Genomic DNA, 22,954 nt, shown 5'->3' with positions numbered 1-22,954 from the left:
TACACCTGCTCTATAGATAAGAAAAATATTTGATGTTGAAAAAATGAAAAGTTATGACTAGAGATGAGCGGATGGCTCCGTGCAACTCAGGGTCAAGCGCCAAGTCAGTGCTCTCTGGCCATGGACAGTGGATGTTCAAATTACTACTTTCCTGGGTCCCAGGCTTGGCTTATGATTAGTCAGGCTGGGAAGATGTCACTATGCTGCAAAGATGAAATCACTCCACGCTGGTGAAATTTGCCTAGCTTCTGTCCAGTGTCACAGCGCACTGACCTGGACTATGCACCCGGGTTTCATGAGACAATCCGCTCATCTCTAGTAATGACATTAACTTACATAGCATGGTGCCATCTAATGTTCAAAGTGTAAAGAAATGTGCACAAGCATCTACTGAGCTAAGTGCTGCCAGTCACACATGTTCAATCACTCTCTCCACAGTGATTTCTGTGCACTGCCTAGGGTCATTCTCCTGGGTTTTGTGGTCGGCTTCTCTGTCTGTCGAGCCACAACAGACACACCTTTTTCCACGTGTTTCTGGCTGCAGTCTGTTTAGCATAACACAGGTCTTTTCACTTGTCTGCCCTATCACCTTTCAGGTGCAGCTTTATATTCTGTCCCCCTGCTTGTATTTCCTGCTGGTGATGGTCTCTTCTGAATGTTCAGCCATTCTGCTGTAGTTTACAGTCAGTCAGAAAAAAATCTAGCTAGTGGTTTATCTCTTTTCTGTTTCTGTTCTCTACTACGCACTTATCTTCTGTTCTGTAGCTGTTTAGGAAGTAGGCTGTATGTTATCTAACAGTTCGTACTTTTTACTTTCTTTTGCATTCCATGGGATATTTTACTCACTTTGGGATCTTTTTCTATTCCAGCACACTTTCCCTTCTGTAGGCAATTTGCACTCTGCTCTGCCCTCCAGTTCTTTAGGAGGAATATGAAACACTTGACGGCCTTTCAGGCAGTATAGGTCCGAGTTGCCATCTTCTAGTTGTGTTTAGGGCTTTCTCAACTCATGCAGGGAACACTAGGCACTGAGGAGTCAGGATTTCTAGTCTGTACAGGAGCTGGCAGGTTGTGTTTCTGTTTTAGCTTTATTTATTATCTCAAGTGAGTTGCTACTCTAGCATAACACTTAGCAGAAGACACACAAATATCCTAGTTGCCTGTAGTTACCATAAGACTTGAGGCAGCTTAGGTGCATACTGCATGTGAACTTATACTATTAAAGAGTACATTTATTTCATAAATCAATAGCACACGTGAAAATGGACAATTTTATAATATATTTTATCTTAAAAATCTGCATCTTTCTCCTCTTAGGCTTCTTTTACACATACCGTGGTTTTGCGGCCCGTTTTTGTGGCCCCAATAGATTTCTCTGGGGGCGCAAAAAAGGGGCCGAAATAATTTCACCATGCGCCGTATGGCCGTGACCGTGAGGGCCGTATTTACGGCTGTGAAAAAAGATCGAGCCTGCTCATTCTTTTTCACACCTTACAGACACGGCCCCCTTTGAAAATCAATGGGGCCGCAAAAACAACGGAAGCTTGTTTTTGCGGTGCACCGTGACTTCCGCTTTTGCGGAACACTGGGTTTTTTTCCATACTATTTCCATAGTATTGGAAACCTGAAAAACGTCCGTTATGGCAGCAGACCGTGAAAATTGCGGCGATACGGTCCTCAGAAAAGGCCCACAATAACGGGCCGCAAAAAAACCCCCCGGTATGTGTAAAAGAAGCCTTAGACTGATTTTTCACTCTCAATTCATGGGTAAAATCTATAAAATCTGTATTCAGTGAAGACAGATTTTTCATTTACAGAGATAGGAGAGGACAGCTGGTGCTTTTAAAATTCTATGGAGAGGGGGAGGAGCTGGAGGCGGACACAGACATTCTGCTGCAAGTTCTCCTGAGATGACAGTTACAGTTCTCCATAAATAAGCACCAACTGCCATCTCGTATCTCAGAAATGGGGAAATCTATATTTACTGAAGACAGATTTTACCCCTGAATTGAGAATTTTGAAATGAAAGACCAGTCCAGGAGGAGAAAGAAGATATATTACAAAGTTTCTTATTTTCATGTGTACTATTGAGTTATGAAATGAAAATTAAAATGACTGTTACATTTTAAATTTGGATGGAATTTGTTACATAGTCCCTCATTTTAGAGAAGTTTGCTTTACTCCAAAAAGCTCCGCTATATCAGAGTAAATATGGCTCTAGGATAAAGTGGACATGGCTTCATTTTTTTACTTCTGCAAAAAGGGAGACATCTGTCAATCAAGCTGACTCATAGGGGGAAATCTCAGAGGAGATCCGCCCAGTGGACTCTTTTCTCTGTGCCTGCACTTTTCTCCATGTGCCCAACTTATTTTTACAATTATGCTTTTCTTTGAAGATCTTCGGTGTTTAAACTATAGCTATTTGTAATAAAGGACTCTATCAGGATTTCTTGCCTCCAGATTTTATACGCCTGCTGTATATAGACCTGTGGTACTTTTATGGAGCGCCAGCTCTGCTATTTTTCTACCCCCTACAATTACACTGCTGGTCCCAGGCATACAAATACTGAAAGGAATCCCAGGTTACAATTAGTGGTTATGTACTGGTAAAGGAGTTGTCTTCTTTGGACAGTTTTTGTTTGTTATAAGGGTTTCTTAAAGACAAGCTGTAAGTTGTTCCGCTGAGTAAATCAGCTGTATTCTCTGTTAGATCCTGGCAGAAAGTATTCGATCTCCTGCAGCGACACCACAGAGAAAATGAAGCATTGCACAGATCACAAGAGGAAGGACCTGTCAGCTCTTTTGACGTGACTTTTTTTTACTTTTTTTTGGGACTTGAATTCTCCATAATATAAAAATTCTGTGGCATGTGTTCTACGTACTTCATATTGTATTATTCTGCTATTACTAAGAATGTATTAATAAATTGACCATTTGGTATAGTTGGGGGTAAGTCCCTGCACAGTCTGACTTTCCAATCTTTGCTGCTAGTATCAGAATGATTATGGACACACCCCTTTGATAGGAGGAATGTTAACACCCAGTTGTTAATAAATTCATAAATCTCTGGGAAGAATAATGTTGCAAGGCAAAGTGCAGAGTTATGATTACAGGGGTTGTCCAGGCTTGAGATTTAAGTCTACAGTCACTCAATATGACTCTATACTTGTGAATCCTCACAGCGTGCACAATGCGCACTGACCAAAAGTATGCTATTTGCATACATGTCTTCACTTGACGACTAGATGTGCAAGGTCTTATTCAATGCAAGTGAATTGACACGTATAGTCAGATTGTGGCCAGAATTATGCAAATCGCATACTTATGGCCTAGTGACCGCCCACACCTGGAGAATCCTGACAGTATGCACTGTGAGGATTCACAAGTCTGCATTTAGAATAGTGACTTTAGACTTGAAGCCCAAGCATGGACAACCCGTCTAAGGATACTCCACGGTTGCAGGTTGCGCCTTTGTTATGGCCATTGCTGGGTGACTCTGTAGCAGCTTGGGTTGGTATTCGGGGATTAGTTGTGCTTAACAGACAGGGAGTTTGGGAGTTAACTACTAACTATATTATCTATTTCACACTCTTCTGTGAGCCCTGGGAAGCGCTCATAGTATTTAATCCCTTGACTGTCTACCACTAGTTACCAGTTACGTGGTTTCACATGATGTACATGATGGCGTTTGCTTGATGTTTCTGCTTCTGTTCCGAACCACCTGGTGCTGTTGCGGCTTGCTGACCATCCTGTTCCAGCCTTTCCCTCTTGTCACTAGCCTGTCCACTGAAGTCCCTTTAAGAACTGCCAGGCTACCACACATGTAATCCCAGTGACATTATAACTGGCCCAAAAACTAACGAATGCAAGCTGTGGTTGATTAAAAGGGTAATTTAAAGGGAATCTGTCAGCAACTTGTTGCTATTTAATCTGAGACCAGCAGAATATAGAGCAAGAGATCCCAATTCTAGTGATGTGTCACTTACTAGGCTGTGTGTTGTAGTTTCAATACAATCAGTGTTATATCAGCAGGAGAATATCACTAAAGGACTAGGTCTCACATGTAGGTAAATCAAGCTAATCTGTGTAACCCCGCCCCCACATCTGATTGGCAGTTTGCTAACAATCCACAGTGTACACAGAAAGCTGCCAATCAGGGATGTGGATGGGGTTATACAGAGCTCAGCATTCTAACCAATGCGACATTTACATCAGAGAAACTATGGATTATTTCAAATCTTTGTTTATTCCCTGATGAAGAAGTGCATCATGTGTTCACAAATAAACCGCAATTCTACATATCTCTTTTCCTGCTCAGCACTGGTCCGCTTGCGATGCAGATTTTAACCCATTGTTCTTCAGCTTTACGTGTTCCTAATTCATGCTGCTCTCAGATTGCATAGTGAAAACCTCATGACAGATTCCCTTTAAACTAGACAACCACTTTAAATTCAAGTTTTTGTGCCGGAACTTGCTAAGCACACCACAAATATTTACAAGTTTAGTAAATTATTTATACTGTAAAGTACATTCTGATTTCAGATTACATTTCCCCCAAAGTGTGAATATGACTTATCCCATAAAGAAATATGAAACTGGGAAACAATGAAATAGAGACGAAAGATACAATTTAATGCAGATCTATGCTGCAATAAAACAACAATTAAGTATTTCTAATTAATGCATTTTGTACAGTAAATAAATGACCCCCAGCAATTATTACTGTGGATGTATCAGCTCAATCACAGCTCTTAGAGACTATAGCGCAAACTTTGTAACCTGTACAGCCGATGATGGTGATTCATGTCCACTGCTATCATTACAATACTGTTATCATCTAAGTTGAATATGACACTTTTTAAGACCTTTTAAATAACCTTTTAACAATGTTTCAGTACCAAAGCATTGAGAGCAAATCTCTGCTTTATGCTTGTCAGCCTTAATAGACTGGATGTCACTTTTGCCTGTAAAAAGTGCCTGCACGTTAGCTGTCAGTCACCTGGTGTGGTGTCAGCTGCGAGCATGGCTGCAGGTAGAAGGATTAGAGGCTAGTTACTGTAGCTGTCAGACTATGGACAACCTGACACCCACACTTTTCACATTTTTTATTTATTTTATCTTATTAGTACTTTAACAATTATAAAGGTAAAACTTCCCAAAACTTAGGTGCAGCACGGAAATTCAAGTTCATGTTTTCTAAGATAGATATCATTTTTTTTTTATATTACAGCTAATATTCTTATGTTTTTTATGCTTGTAATATCCTTTAAACCTTTCATCGGTAATCTTCATTGTATTCTGGGATCCCTTAACCCCTTTACCCCCAAAGGTGGTTTGCACGTTAATCACCGAGCCAATTTTTACAATTCTTGCCACTGTCTATTTATGAGGTTTTAACTCTGGAACAATTCAACAGATCCTGATGATTCTGACAATGTTTTCTCGTGACATATTGTACTTCGTGATAGTGGTAAAATTTCTTTGATATTACCTGTCTTTATTTGGGAACAAAGCGGAATTTTGGTGAAAATTTTTAAAATTTCACAATTTTCCAACTTAGAATTTGTATGCCCTTAAATTACAGTGATATGTCACACAAAATACTTAATAAGTAACACTTCACACACGTCTACTTTACATCAGCACAATTTTGGAACCAAAGTTTTTTTTTGTTAGGGAGTTATAAGGGTTAAAAGTTGACCAGCAATTTCCCATTTTTAGAACACCATTTTTTTTTAGGGACCACATCACATTTGGTCATTTTGAGGGGACTATATGATAGAAAATACCCAAGTGTGACACCATTCTAAAAACTGCAACCCTCAAGGTACTCAAAACCAAACCACATTCAAGACGTTTATTAACCCTTCAGATGTTTAACAGGAATTTTTGGAATGTTTAAAAAAAATAAACATTTATCTTTTTTTCACAAAAATTTACTTCAGCTCCAATTTGTTTTATTTTACCAAGGGTAACAGGAGAAATTGGACCCCAAAAGTTGTTGTCCAATTTGTCCTGAGTACACTGATACCCCATATTTGGGTGTAAACCCCTGTTTGGGCACATGGCAGAGCTCAGAAGGGAAGGTGCTCCGTTTGACTTTTCAATGCAAAATTGACTGGAATTGAGATAGGACTCCATGTTGCGTTTGGAGAGCCCCTGATGTGCCTAAACATTGAACCCCCCCACAAGTGACACCATTTTGGAAAGAAGATCCCCTAAGGAACTCATCTAGATGTGTAGTGAGCACTTTGACCCCTTCGAGTGCTTCACAGAAGTTTACAATGCAGAGACGTAAATATAAAAAAAACATATTTTTTCACAAAAATAATATTTTGCCCTCAATTTTTTATTTTCCCAAGGGTAACAAAAGAAATTGGACCCCCAAAGTTGTTGTCCAATTTGTCCTGAGTACGCTGATACCCCATATGTGGGGGTAAACCACTGTTTGGGCGCATGGCAGAGCACGGAAGGGAAGGAGCGCCGTTTGACTTTTCAAAGCAAAACTGTCCGGAATTGAGATAGGACGCCATGTTACATTTGGCAAAGCCCCTGATGTGCCTAAACATTGAAATCCCCCACAAGTGACACCATTTTGGGAAGTAGACCCCCTAAGGAACTTATCTAGATGGGTAGTGAGCACTTTGACCCACCAAGTGCTTCACAGAAGTTTAGAATGTAGAGCCGTAAAAATAAAAAATCATATTTTTTCACAAAAATGATCTTTTTGCCCCCCGCAGATTTTTATTTTCCTAAGGGTAACAAAAGAAATTGGATCCCAAAAGTTGTTGAGCAATTTGTCCTGAGTACGCTGATACCCCATATGTGGGGGTAAACCACTGTTTGGGCACATGGTAGAGCTCGGAAGGGAAGGACATTTCAATGCAAAATTGACTGGAATTGAGATAGGACACCATGTCGCGTTTGGAGAGCCCCTGATGTGCCTAAACATTGAAACCTCCCACAAGTGACACCATGTTGGAAAGAAGACCCCCTAAGGAACTTATTTATATGTGTGGTGAGCACTTTGACTCACCAAGTGCTTCACAGAAGTTTATAATGTAGAGCCATAAAAATAAAAAATCATATTTTTTCACAAAAATGATATTTTTGCCCCCAATTTTTTAATTTTCCCAAGGGTAACAGAAGAAATTGGTCCCCAGAAGATGTTTTGCATTTTGTCCTGAGTACGCTGATACCCCATATGTGGGGGTAAACCACTGTTTGGGCACATGGCAGAGCTCGGAAGGGAAGGAGCGCCGTTTGACTTTTCAATGCAAAATTGACTGGAACTGAGATAGGACACCATGTCGCGTTTGGAGAGCCCCTGATGTGCCTAAACATTGAAACCCCCCACAAGTGACACCATTTTGGAAAGAAGACCCTCTAAGGAACTTATCTAGATGTGTTGTGAGAACTTTGAACCTCCAAGTGTTTCACTATAGTTTATAAAGCAGAGCCGTGAAAATAAAAATTATTTTTTTTCCCAAAAAATTAATGTTTAGTCCCCAGTTTTGTATTTTTCCAAGGGTAACAGGAGAAATTGAACCACAAAAGTTGTTGTCCAATGTGTCCTGAGTATGCTGATACCCCATATGTTGGGGTAAACCCCTGTTTGTGCGCATGGGAGAGCTTGGAAGGGAAGGAGCACAGTTTTACTTTGTCCATGAAGAATTGGCTGGAATTGAGATCTGACGCCATGTCGTGTTTGGAGAGCCCCTGATGTGCCTAAACAGTGGAAACCCCCCAATTCTAACTGAAACCCTAACCCAAACACACCCCTAACCCTAATCCCAACCCTAATCATAGCCCTAACCACACCCCTAACCTGAACATGCCCCTAACTCTAATCCGAACCACACCCCTAACCCCAACACACCCCTAACCCCAACACACCCCTAACCCTAATCCCAATCCTAACTACACCCCTAACTCAACACACCCCTAACCCTAATCGCAACCATAACCCTAACCACACCCCTAACCCTAATCCCAACCCTAATCCCAACCGTAAATATAATTCAAACCCTAACTTTAGCCCCAACCCTAACCCTAACTTTATCCCCAACCCTAACTTTAGCCCCAACCCTAACCCTAAATTTAGCCCAAACCCTAACTGTAGCCCCAACCCCAACCCTAAGCCTAACTGTAGCCCCAACCCTAGCTGTAGCCCTAACTCTAACTTTAGCCCCAACCCTAACCCTAACTTTAGCCCCAACCCTAACCCTAACTTTAGCCCCAACCCTAACTTTGGCCAAAACCCTAACTGTAGACCTGACCCTAACTTCAGCCACAAACCTAACCTTAACCCTAATGGGAATTTTTTTTAATTTTATTATTTTTCCCTAACTAAGGGGGTGGGGTGAAGGGGGGTTTGATTTACTTTTATAGCAGGTTTTTTAGCGGATTTTTATGATTGGCAGCTTGTCACACACTAAAAGACACTTTTTATTGCAAAAAATAGATTTTGCGTCTCTGCATTTTGAAAGCTATAATTTTTCAATATCTTGGTCCACAGAGTCACGTGAGGTCTTGATTTTTGCGGGGCGAGTTGACGTTTTAATTGGTACCATTTTCGGGCATGTAACATTTTTTGATCGCTTTTTATTCTGATTTTTGTGAGGCAGAATGACCAAAACCAGCTATTCATGAATTTTTTTTGGGGGGGGGCGTTTATAGTGTTCCAGGTTTGGTAAAATTGATAAAGCAGTTTTATTCTTCGGGTCAGTGCGATTACAGCGATACCGCATTTATATCTTTTTTAATGTTTTGGCGCTTTTATACGATTAAAACTATTTTATATAAAAAATAATTATTTTTGCATCTCTTTATTCTGAGGACTATAACTTTTTTATTTTTTCGCTGATGATGCTGTATGGTGGCTCGTTTTTTGCGGGACAAGATGACGTTTTTAGCGGTACCATGGTCATTTATATCCGTCTTTTTGATCGCGTGATATTCCACTTTTTGTTTGGCAGTATGATAATAAAGCGTTTTTTGCCCCCCTTTTTTTTACGGTGTTCACTGAAGGGGTTAACTAGTGGGACAGTTTTATAGGTCGGGTCGTTATAGACGCAGTGATACTAAATATGTGTACTTTTATTGTTTTTTTTATTTAGATAAAGAAATGTATTTATTGGAACAATATTTTTTTTCTTTATTTATGAACTTTTTTTTTTTTTTTTTTTTATACACATGTAAATATATATTTTTTTACTTTATAACATTGCCCCAGGGGGGACATCACAGTATAGTGTCAGATCGCTGATCTGACACTTTGCAATGCACTGTGTCAGATCAGAGATCTGACAGGCACTGCAGGGAGGCTCTGAGCAGGCGCTTGCAAGCCACCTTCCTGCAGGACCTGGAAGGAGCTCCGCGGCCATCTTGGATCTGAGGCCTGCAGGGAGGAGGACGTAGGAGACCCTCTGAACAACGCAATCACATCGTGTTGTTCCGAGGGTCTCAGGGAAGCACGCAGGGAGCCCCGTCCCTGCGCGATGCTTCCCTATGCCACCAGAACGCTGCGATCATGTTTGATTGCAGCATTCCAGGGGTTAATGTGCCAGGAGTGGTCAGTGACTGCTCCTGGCACACAGTGCCAGATGTCAGCTGTAATAATCAGCTGACACCCAGCGGCAATCGGCCGCGCTCCCCCTGTGAGCGCGGCCGATCACCTATGACGTACTATCCCGTCCCTGGGAATTAAGTCCCAGGTCACCTCAACGGGATAGTGCGTCATATGGGATTAAGGGGTTAAAGGGATTGTCCAGTCTAAATAGAGAGATAGTCTGTCGTTACTCAGTGTGACTGAAGACTTAAGAATCCCCACAGAGCACGCACTGTGCACTGTGAGGTTTCGCTGGTTTCTGAGCCGGGACCCGTAGTTATGTATGCAGTATGCATACTCCCATGCAGAACCTAGTGGGCACGACTTTGCTCCATACAAGGGGATTGAACGAGGCCTCACCCCATGTAGCGACTTGACCATGTAATGGGCCATTCCAGGCTCAGAAACTGGCGAATCACACAAAAGACATCATTTTTTGTTAATACCTGTCTAGCTTTAGTTGTGTCCACTCCTTTGTAATCCGGTTTTAGCCAGTGGGGCATCGAAAGGGTAGAGAGTAGAACTACTAGCAAAATAATGTAGAGCTCTTTTTACTATACTGTGTAGCTGTGCATGCACTGGCAGAACTTGAAGCTCATGGACCCCAAAGCAAAAATTCAACAGGGCCCCAAAGATCACAGCTCTTTAACCTTAAATTAGTCACATGGTGTACATTGGACCCCAAGTGAGTTTGTTTTCATCAAACATCCACAAGTATGGAAAGGAGGTAACCATCCATTTTGATTTTGCTAGCTTCCTAGCTCGTGTGCCCCTCTCTACACAGTGCACAGCGAGACACAATGTTGACTACACGTGCCACAGCGAGGTGCTTGCGACTAAGAGTGTAAGTATTTTAGCATGATTAACTGAAGGTTAATAGTAATGGTCTTTTCATATGGGCCAAAATTTCCCTTTAGGACACCATATCAGCACCAGGTCTTGTGACTGGAACCCCTGCACCCACCATAGATATGTCCATGTGTGCATGCTCCAGAAACCAAAGCAAATAGGACACTGATGGGATGTTTCTAGCTGTCCGGGTAGACACAGCGACCACGACAAATGTACTGGTTGCTCTCTGGTTTCCACCTGCATTCTGGCTTCCTCTACACAGCTCTTTCCCACTCTTGACACATACAGTGGCTTGTGGAAGTATTCACCCCCTTGACTTTTTACATATTTTGTTACATTACATCCTGTGTTTAAATACTTTTGTAATCCGATTTGAGTGTGATGCATCAGCACTAAATAGTCAAAGTTGGTGAAGTGAAGTGAGAAAAATATAGGCAAAAATTAAATATATGGGATAAAATAAATACAAATTGGAATCCTTGAAGTCCTTAAAAAATTTTGGTGCAAACAATTACCTTTTTAAGTCACATGCTTAAGGAAGTCCACCTGTGTGCAATCCAAGTGTCACATGAAAGAAAGTAAGAATTCGGCACATCCATCCGAGAGTTAATAAAATTAGTTGATCTTTGTTGGAAGTCCATTTAAAATGAGAACAAGTTATGATGCATGAATTAAAATTTTATTAAAATTAAAAAAAAATATCTCTTTCTTTGCTAAGTGCTGTCAGTTTATACACACCTTTTATGAAAGGCCATAGAGGCTGCAACACCATTAAACAAGAGGCATCACAAATCAAAAAAACACCATGAAGACCAAGGAGATCTCTCAATAAGTCAGGGAAAAAGTTGTTGAGAAGTACAAGTCAGGGTTGGGTTATAAAAAAAATATCCCAACCTCTGATGATCCCTGGAGCACCATCAAATCCACTATCATCAAATGGAAAAAACATGGTACCACAACAAACCTGCCAAGAAAGGGCCGCCCACCAAAACTCTCAGCCCAGGCAAAGAGGGCATTTATTAAACAGGCAGCACAGAGACCAAAGGTAACACTGAAGGAGCTGCAGAGTTCTCAAGGAGAAACTGGAGTATCTGTATTGGAGACAACAATAAGCCGTACACTCAGAAAAAAAGCACAATACACACAAAAATTGTAAAGCTCATTTTTAGTTTGCCAAAAGACATGTGTAAATCAAATATATGATGGAGGGTGCTGTTGTCAGATGAGACTAAATTTGAACTTTTTGGCCACCAAGGTAAACAGTATATCTGGTGCCAAACCAACACAGCTCATCACTCTAAGAACACCATCCCCACAGTGAAACATGGTGGTGGCAGCATCATACTGTGGTGATTTTTTTTTGCAGCAGGGACAGGGAAAATGGTCCTAATCAATGGGAAGATGGATGGTCAAAATACTGGGATATTCTTGAGCAAAATCTGTTTCAGTCTGTCAGTGATTTAAGACTGGGACAAAGGTTTACCTTCCAACAAGACAATGACCCAAAGCATACTGCTAAAGCAACACTCAAGTGGTTTAAGGGAAAACATGTAAATGTTTTGAAGTGGCCTAGTCAAAGCCCAGACTTTAATCCAATTGAGAATCTGTGGTCAGACTTGAAGATTATTATTATTTATTTATATTGCACCATTAATTCCATGGTGCTGTACATGAGAAAGGGGTTACATACAGAATTATGGATATCGTTTACAGTAAACAAATTTACAATGACAGACTGGTACAGAGGGGTGAGGACCCTGTCCTTGCAGACTTACATTCTACAGGATAATGGGGAAGAGACAGAAGGTCAGGGGTGCAGCAGCTCTGGTGGTGGTGAGGCGGCAGCTCTGGTGGTGGAGAGGTGGGAGCTCTGGTGGTGGTGAGGCGGCAGCTCTGGTGGTGGTGAGATGGCAGCTCTGGTGGTGGTGAGGTGGCAGCTTCGGTGGTGGTGAGGCAGCAGCTCAGGTGGTGGTGATTCGGCAGATTGGTCATTGCAGGCTGTAAGCTGTCCTGATGAGATGGGTTTTCAGGTTCCGTCTGAAGGATCCGAGGGTGGTGGATAGTCGGAAGTGTTGAGGTGTGGAATTCCAGAGGATGGGGGATATTCAGGAGAAATCTTGGAGGCTGTTGTGTGAGGATCGAATAAGTGTAGAGGAGAGTAGAAGGTCTTGGGAGGATCGAAGATTACGTGAGGGAAGATATTGGGAGATTAGTTCAGAGATATACAGAGGGGACAGGTTGTGGATGGCTTTGTAGATCAGTGTTAGTAGTTTGAACTGGATTCATTGGGGAATTGGGAGCCAGTGGAGGGATTGCTGGTCACCAGAGGAAACCATCTAACTTGAAGGAGATGGAGCAGTTTTGTCTTGAGGAATTGGGAAAAATCCCGTAGTCAGATGTGGAAAGCTCATAGAGACTTATCCAAAGTGACTTACAGCTATTAATACCACAAAAGGACAAATGCACATGTCTAAGACTACTGAACTAGAGTTTGCATGCCATAAAACTTGATGTAAGCAAGCTACCCAACAACATCATCTTAACACAGGCTGCCCTATAAGCTTGGTTTGCAGTCATCGGCCCCTCCTGAGAAAGAGATTCTGCCAGTTCACTGAACTTTATAAATAAATGTTCTGTGAAAGACATTGATGCACAACTCTGAATACACGAAACAGTACAAGACAAATATAGTGTATATATACGAGGAAAGAAAAACCAACATGCAATCGTTATTTGGAGCTATCAGCTTTACCACTACAGAACTCAAATTTTAATAGCCATTTAAATCATTATAGCAACGCGAGTCAATTCAAATCACAGTATAATGAATAGAACATTTGCCTGTATGCTCCCATATAGCATTAGTTGTTTCTTAACCCATTTACTATATCGATCCATGGTTTATAAACTGAAGGTCATGTTTTAATCTAAAATGACTGTAGGCATAAATCTCTGCATTTATTCCACCTAAAATTCATATTGTAACCATAAATCCTTGATTTGTCCTCTTCTCTTGAGTTGTTACAAATTACACTCAGTGGTCAATTTATGACATACACCTGATCAATTCATATAGCAAGTCATCCAATCATGTGACAGATATCCAATGCATAAAACTCATGGAGATGTGGGCAGCCCTCCAGTTTTTGGAAAACTGTAAGGGTTGTAATATATGTGCAATTCAATTAGTAGTCTGAAAATCTATTCAAATCCACAAATTAAAATATCCAGACTGAAAAAAGATTAATGTGAATTTATATTATTCATAACAGAATGTTCCACAGATCACCAGGACCACAGGCTGAATGTAACCCTTATTCTGACTCCATAACTAGGCTGTGAGTGTGGGGCTCGTGAGACAGTGTTTCTATGGATGTTTGTATGAACCAGAACACCAAGAAACTTCATCAGATAGCTTGACTTGATGTCTTACCAGCAACTCGCACAGCTTGTAAGTATCGTCCTACTCACTGAGTGCACGGTTCTGCTCCTCCCTGTATCCGACCATCTCGCTGAGCTGCCTCTTGCAAACATTTCCAGCACTGCTATATCCTCTTATTGCTGGAGAACCTCCACTTGGCTTTAGAGGAGATGCTACCAGACTCTGAAGGAATTTAAAACCACTGTGTCTTGAAGAGTTTTGCTTCCCTGGCCTATCCCCTGTCAGCAGTGGATATATTAGGCAACTCCTTCCTCCACACTTTGCCTGAGCTTAGGTTCTGCTACAGTTCATCTCCAGTCCCCAGTCTAGACATACAATTGTCTTGTCTCTCCTGTCTGTTACCGACCTGGCCTGTTTACTAGTTAAGTTTGTTTTCTTCCATCCTGACTTCGGCTTCATATTTTGAACCTGTCCCAACCTCCGCTTGTCTGATCATGTCTCTGTTTTTGCACTCTGTACTTTGCAGGTCAGATGCTACAGTTCCAGGGACTGCCCTGGAGTGGTACCTGGTGACTACCCTAATGGCCCAAGCTTAACCTCAATATCAGAGGCTCTAGTACAGACTAGGTAGTCACTTATTTATTGCCCCCGGGGTACTTCTGGCCAATTGCGCAGTGGGTCCACACCCAACGCCATCACACTTGAGGCATGTAAAAAGATTTCAGAAGAAGGTTATTTCTCAGGCTGTTTTCTTGTTTTATGCATGGGTAGCAGTATCTGTAATAGCTACAGCAGCAGCAACATCAGTAGGTAAAAAGACAAATCTCAATCAGAAGGTATTGGAAGTGATGATATGGCCCCCACAGTGCCATAATCTCAAAATTATCAAGCTTGTCTGCAATTACATGAAGAGACAGAAGGAGTTGCACAAAGCTACATCTACAGAAGATATCTGGTTAGTTATCGATGATGTTTGGAACAACCTCCATGCTGAATTTCTTCAAAAATTGTTTGCAAATGTACCTAACAGAATTGTTCCTGTCTTGATGGAAAAGGGTGGCACACCAAATATTGATATGATTTAGATTAATCATTTGTTCATTCACTTGCTTTTGCTAGTTGCGAAAGTTGATAAAGACAAACTATTAACATTGGTACTTTTGAAAGCATTCTTCCTTTGCAGCATTTTTTCCACACCTGCCTAAAACTTTGCAGATTACGTTATACAATGAAAACTTTTTCAAGCTTATATGTTGAACATAGATTCCAAACTTGAAATGAACAGAGCCTTATAAGGGTTATCATGCAACTTCCTTTCAAACTGGTAGTGGAAATATATGGTATCTCTGCTAATCGATTCATGAGGATCTGGATTGAGCGTTGTCGGATGGGAACCCTGCAAACCACTTCCAACCCGCTGACATCCCCATTACCTTTTCTGATTAGTAGGCCCAGTGCTAGAATGTGTCATGCGTCAAGAATGACATTGTTCTGGGCCTACAAATCAGAAAAGGAGTCAGGGTGTCCGGCAGCTAAGAGGAGGGTCACAGGGGTACTGACATGGTGGCTGGTCAAGGGCACTGCAAATCAATTCACTCACCTCTAATCACTGCAAAACAAAGCAGTTAGGACCTCGGAAGACTGGGAAAGCTCCTTTGCCAAAAAAGTGTAGTGTCAGCCATGTTGTTGCTTCCAGAAACAATAATAATAATAGAAATGTAAATAACATAACTAAATTACTGAATAGGAGAAGTTCGTGTTTTATGCTTTCTTATGTTTTCCGTAAATAGAGCTTAAGTTAATATATGATTAAATATTATACATTTTTTAAATAGACCCTTGTCTTAACTCCTCATCATTTTCAAGATCTTTGCTGTCAGTTGCTTCTAACATTACTTTACGCAATCCCCAGGTGAACTAAGAAGGATAAAATCCACATTATAGCAAATTGTCAGGGCAAGATGAGAGATTTGTGCTGCTACTGATGTATGTAGCTCTTCTCATGTGAGAGCAGGACTACGCACTTTAAGTTTCTCGATAAAATCAGAAATGTTTTCATCTGCCAATAGCAAACAAGAAAAGTATTTGCAGAACTTAATGCTTGTGGACACCATACTAAGAGGTCTCCTAATTGTGACCCACTTTATTGGCCACATAGGAGAATTACTAAAAAAGGATTGTGGTTTCTGGAGGACCAAGACCATTACTGCATTATATAGTCACTCAGTGTTGAGCCTGGGTGGCAAGGGCCCACCAGTAACATTGACTTTGTTGATCCACCCATCTGCTACATGCAAATATATTACCCTCTTTCACAAATTTGATAATGCTTCTATATAATAATAAACTGAGTAATTTGTTGAATGAATAATTAGATGCAGCTTTTGTCTGTACATAGTGAATCAAATGTATTGGGCCAAGTACTGCTCATATCAGGGGTATGCGGCTTACTCCTGTACTGGGGCCTACTGGGGGATTTAACTATTCACCTTTGGGCCAGTCTGAGCCTATGAGATTTACAGCTAACACATAATACTACAAAATACATTTTCCCTAAAGCAAAATTAATGGACAGCAGCAGCCTCCCTCATTGACAAGGGTGGTTTTCTTCCAAAGTTATAGCATTATTAGCTGATCACGAGGCTATTTGAAATTTAGAAAGACGAGACAACCTATAGCATTGCAAATTGCCTAATGACGTCCATGAGTGGCCACTTAATATGAGTGCCGCCAGACCCGGCTCGAGTACCCCACCGTCCTAGCGGGAGCTCCACCAACCTATTCCGCAGCGCTTTACAGTTTTTGCACACATTATCATCTCTGTCCCTGATGGGGCTCACAATCTAAATTGCCTATCAGTATGTCTTTGGAATGTGGGAGGATGCTAACCACTGAGCCACCGTGCTTTATTCCAGTGCGTTTCAGCACCGGACTGGCGCCTTTCTCAAGATAAAAAAACAGGACATATTTGTTTTTTTACCTGGAGAAAGGCGCCGAAACACGTTGGTGCGAATAAGGATCTTGCTTTTACTCTCTGGATCTCATCTTTACTGTGAGTGTAGTCTGTATGTCATGATAATCTTCACTTTGCCAAACAGTTATCTGTACGATAGGCTCCTCCAGCCACAGGGGCTGCTGCTGTGGCACATCAGGCTTTTACAGGTGTTGGGTCCTTACACAATCCTTATAAGTGATCACTACCATCATCCACACCCCCATCTTGTTCCCTACTGTACTGCCCTATCTGTCCTCATCTGCCCCATCCAGATCTTCTCTATATATTGTATTTACAGAAAGTTATTTAGATATAAATATGTATAGCTCCTTAACTTGGCTTTCCAAAAATAACATTTTGGGAAAGCCTTCCATCAGTGCTCCTGGTCTCTGTTGACAGGCTGCAGTGGTAGCATCATACTGCAGCTTGTCATATAAGACTGAAAGCATCATCGGAGAGGCATCACTGGAGCAACAGAAGAGGAATAACTGATTTTATTATCTTTAGTTAGAGCAAACTAATGGGGAAACAAAAATTATTTGTGCAAGACCACTGTAAAGAGGCATGTTAAGAGAATACCAGAAATATTGTTAGGCTTTATAATGTGCATACAAATAAAAAAGTATCTCTATGGAAATGGAAGCGGCCAAGCCAATTTGATTGTTTTACCCGTAATACAAGCCAATTTGTAACTTTCTGATTACAATCATGTTTAATAAGGAAAGCTTTATTCAATGGCATTAATGTATTTTTCGAGTTAAAATAATATTTGTTAAACTAATAGAATCTATTGTTTAGAAAAAAAGGAAGTGAATGCTACATGTACGGAAATTCTAATTGGGTCCACAATTTAGGTTAATATTCCTCAGTATCTCTGCACTTTTTCCCCTTTTGTCCTCCACAACGCCTTATGAAAAGTGTGAGACCTGACGGTAATGATAAGCAGTCATTCACACGTCCTTTGTGTCAAGGCTGAAGCATTAATGCCTTCCTTCATGTAACATTTTGCATAGCCTAAAGCATCTATTAAATTCCTTTGTAAAATTCATGAAACAAAAGTGGTGGGTTGAGTCTAGTGGGAGAGAAAGTAAGCTGCTTATTAGCAAAGAGTCAAAAATACAGAGCCAATTACAGATCTGAACAAGAAAGGCTAAGGAGTAGCATAGGGAGTAATTCTTTACTCAGCCCAATGGGCTCAAGTGAGAGGCATCTTGGATAAGAATATAGAAAATATTCTAAGCAGTAATTAAACTCAAATGTTTAGAGTTAGAAACAGCTCTATACCAGCAAAAGAAATGCTCAAGTAAAACAGTTGTCTGGTCTCAGATAGATACTAAATTGGAGGGATTTACAAGAGTTCCCTTAAGGAATGGATGAGAGTAGTCAAGAGAAGCCAGGAGCTCAGGAGATATGTAAAAATCTGTTTGGTATTTCAAATACTATAAATTAGATGAAAAATGAGCTTTTCTACTGAAGAAGTGACATAAAACTGAATAAACCACAATAAGATTGCCCTTTTTCTGTTATAAACCTGACATTAAGCCTGTCATGTTCGATAGCATTTTAAAAGACCTCATTCTTCACCCTTTGGAATTGAGAAGATTGGCATATGTCATGATTTACTTAACATAAAAATTCTTATTAAACTGCTAGAAAAAGCTGTATAGTTGAGTATATGTTGACCATAGGATGAAATACTGAGTCTGTCCAGGCATCTACTTGTCATTTTTGGAACCAAGATGTAATGTTCACTGATGCCTTAAATATATGATTAGCATAACCAGTGTATCATATCAATACAAGTTAATAAAAAATGGAACGTAATATATAACCTATTTTTATCAAATGTATATAACATACTGCTTCTTACTTTTAGTGTCTAGATCCATTGCTGCTTTTGCCAGATATTATTCATTATTCATATATGCTATTTAGTTTTTTTGGTGCACCCATGGTGTGGCCGGGAGCTCAGTGCACTTTCCTAGCTACTTGTTTCCACCTCTCTCATTAGTGCACTTTCCTAGCTACTTGTTTCCATCTCTCTCATCAGGGCACTTTCCTAGCTACTTGTTTCCACCTCTTTCATCAGTGCACTTTCCTAGCTACTTGTTTCCATATATCTCGTCAGTGCACTTTCCTAGCTACTTGTTTCCATCTATCTCATCACTGCACTTTCCTAGCTATTTGTTTCCATCTATCTTGTCAGTGCACTTTTCTAGCTATTTGTTTCCATCTATTTCGTCAGTGCACTTTCCTAGCTCCTTGTTTCCTCTATCTCGTCAGTGCACTTTCCTAGCTATTTGTTTCCATCTATCTCGTCAGTGCACTTTTCTAGCTATTTGCTTCCATCTATTTCATCAGTGCACTTTCCTAGCTACTTGTTTCCATCTATTTTGTCAGTGCACTTTCCTAGCTACTTGTTTCCATATATCTCGACCCCTCTTCCTCCTTGATTGACAGCATGGGTTTTCAGGAAGCAGAGGAGGGCAGAGATAGTGGGAAAACAAAAAGCTGAGAAGCTGCACTGCTCTGTTCAGCAACGCCCAGGGTGCACCTAGTACTTCATTAGCATATTTGACTAACAAATTCTGGCAAACACTGCAATGGATTTATACATAAAATATATGATTTTTATCAGGGCTGTGCCTCCTACAAGGTGCTGCTGTGTTTGGTTTGACCAGTCATTTTGTGCTGACAGCCTTTCTTTAAAGAGTAACTGTTGATTTAATTTTTCTTAATAAATCAACAGTACACTTTAAAATAAGAAATGTTGCAATATACCGTATTACAGAAGTTCACTTCTTTCTCCTCCTAAACTGTTGAATCATTCTGAAAATTCTAAATTTACAAGACAAAAATGTTTTAGTAAATACAAATATTCCCATTACTGAGATAGAAGATGATGGTTGGTTCTTACAAAGTTCTATAGAGAAGTGTAGGCAGAATGTCTGTGTGTTCCGCTAGCTCCTCCTTCTCCATAAAATTTTAAAATCACCAACTGTCATTTCCTATCTCAGTAATGGAAAAATCTGCACTCATGGAATACAGATTTTACCCATAAATTGAGAATGCAAGATTAAGAGAGGAGGATATTGAAGCAGATTTACCTGATATGATACTTGACAAAAGTTGCTGATTAGCATGTGTACTATTGATTTGTAAATGTAAAATGATAACAATGGTTAGTGTTAGACGTAAAAAGGTAAGATGTTAAAGTATTATGAGTGTTAGAACAATCAGCACTGATAGTAAATAGTGATGAGCGAATATTCTCGTTGTTTGCTTGTTTTCCCGAGCACCCCGGGTGGTCTCCCAGTATTTGTTAGTGTTCAGAGATTTAGTTTTCCTTGCTGCAGCTAGATGATTTGCGACTACTAGACAGCTTGATTATATGTGGGGATTTCCTAGCAACCAGGCAACCCCCACATGTACTTAGGCTGGCTGGTAGCTGTAAATCAAGCAGCAGAATCAACAAAAACAAAATCTCCGAACACTAACAAATACTCGGAGATCAACCGAGCGTGCTCGGGAAAACCCGAGCAACAAGTATATTCGCTCATCACTAAAAGTAAACATTTTTTTCTTAAACATCATGGCCTATTTATGATTTATAATTAGTGTTGAGCATTCCGATACTGCAAATATCGGGTATCGGACGATATTCGCTGTATCAGAATTCCGAGACCGAGTTCCGATATTTTTGTAATATCGGAAATCGGAATCGGAAGTTCCTATAAGTTCCCAGTCATATTCAGCGTGTGCGGTGCGTATGGTTCCCAGGGTCTGGAGGAGAGGAGACTCTCCTTCAGGCCCTGGGATCCATATTCATGTAAAAAATAAAGAATAAAAATAAAAAATATGGATATACTCACCCCTCCGACGGACCCAGGACCTCAGCGGTGCAACCGGCAGCCTTCGTTCCTAAGAATGCAGTGTGTGTAGGACCTGCGATGATGTCGCGGTCTTGTGACTGGTCGCGTGACAGGTCGCGTGACCGTGACGTCATCGCAGGTCCTACACTCACTGCATTCTTAGGAACGGAGGCTGCCGGTTGCACCGCTGAGAGCCGGGGGCCGCCGGAGGGGTGAGTATATCCATATTTTTTATTTTTATTCTTTATTTTTTACATGAATATGGATCCCAGGGCCTGAAGGAGTGTTTCCTCTCCTTCAGACCCTGGGAACCATCCTGGATCACTTCCGATATTTGTGTCCCATTGACTTCCATTGGTATCGGGTATCGGCATCGGCGATATCCGATATTTTTTGGATATCGGCCGATCCAATCTGATACCGATACTTTTGAATATCGGAAGGTATCGCTCAACACTATTTATAATGAATGATTAATGACAGCTATGCCGGATCTATTTCGACAAGATTATTGAGAAATACTGACGGACCTATTGAGTATCATAATGGTTCAGTTTCGCTTTCTGCATTTTTTTTGTCAAGCATAGTATTACATTACAGATTGTTATTATTGTAGCATGATATCAATATGGCAATACTTTTACTATTACATTTTTCAATTAAGAAAACAATGGTAATAGATGTCAATCTGTGCAAAAAGAGTCTAAGAAACCTATAACATAATATTAACAGCAAAAATTGAATACTTGTAACTAGGAAGACATAGTGAGTAAATACATAGAAAGTCTTCTGACAAACGACGATTTGTGCCCAATCCTGCCTTCTTTAGAAGGATTTTCAGGAAAATACTTTGAAATAAATTTGCATTGATTTGTGGTTGTGTCTAAAATCTGCAAATCTGAGAGGTTAAAAGGAAAATACACCTGACAAGCTATGTTCATTTTCACGGGCTGTGTTCTGACAGAGCCGTATACAAGACAACTCTAAATTCTACATCTGCCTGTTTCTTGACCGTGTTATGTGTGTATTTTTTTATTTTCGTGAATATGCTCAGTGAGCATGCAGAGATGAGAAAAATGTAAGTTGTTTTTTCTTATTTACTTTCTCTGTATTCTCTTCTTCTACTCCTATTCTGTATTTTTCTAGCTTATTTCTGAGGATGTTTGCTACTTAAACTATTAAAAGTTGAACTTTTTTTTCCAAAAATCCTTTTTCAGTTGGACCACCACTATCCACAATATTATAAGTGTTTCTCACAAAATTAGAATATCATCAAAAAGTTAATTTATTTCAGTTCTTCAATACAAAAAGTGAATATTATATATTATATAGTGTCATAACAAACAGAGTGATCTATTTCAAGTGTTTATTTCTGTTAATGTTGATGATTATGGCTTACAGCCAAAGAAAACCCAAAAGTGGTTATCTCAGTAAATTAGTATAATTAACAAAAAACATCTGTAAAGCCTTCCTAAGCATTTAAAAAGGTCCCTTAGTCTGCTTCAGTAGGCTCCACAATCATGGGGAAGACTGCTGACTTGACAGATGTCCAGAAGGTAGTCATTAGCATACTCCACAAAGAGGGTAAGCCACAAACGTTGATTGCTTAAGAAGCTGGCTGTAAAAGTTGAGTGGAATGGAAGAGTGTGGTAGAAAAAGGTGAAAAGGTGCAAAAGCAACCAGGATAACCACAGCCTTGAAAGGATTGTTAAGAAAAGGCCATTCAAAAATTGGGGGGCAATTCACAAGGAGTGGACTGCTCCTGGAGTCATTGCTTCAAGAGCCGCCACACACAGACGTATCCAGGACATGGGCTACAAGTGTCGCATTCCTTGTGTCAGCCACTCATGTCATGACCAATAGACAATGCCAGAAGCGTCTTACCTGGGCCAAGGAGAAAAAGAACTGGACTGTTGCTCAGTGGTCCAAGGTGTTGTTTTCAGATGAAAGTAAATGTTGCATTTTCATTTGGAAATCAAGGTCCCAGCGTCTGGAGGAAGAGTGGAGAGGCCTCAATCCAAGCTGCTTGAGGTCTAGTGTGAAGTTTCCACAATCAGTGATTTTATCAAGACCAAAGTCAGCACAACCATCTACCAGGAAATTTTAGAGTATTTCATGCTTCCCTCTGCTGACAAGGTTTTTGGAAATGGAAATTTCGTTCTCCAGCAGGACTTGGCACCTGTCCACATGGCCAAAAGTACCAATACCTGGTTTAAAAACGACAGTATCACTGTGCTTGATTG

Source organism: Ranitomeya variabilis, chromosome 7 (assembly GCF_051348905.1).
Source record: "Ranitomeya variabilis isolate aRanVar5 chromosome 7, aRanVar5.hap1, whole genome shotgun sequence".
NCBI classification, from domain to species: Eukaryota; Metazoa; Chordata; class Amphibia; order Anura; family Dendrobatidae; genus Ranitomeya; species Ranitomeya variabilis.
Note: the sequence above shows the minus strand (reverse complement) of the source record.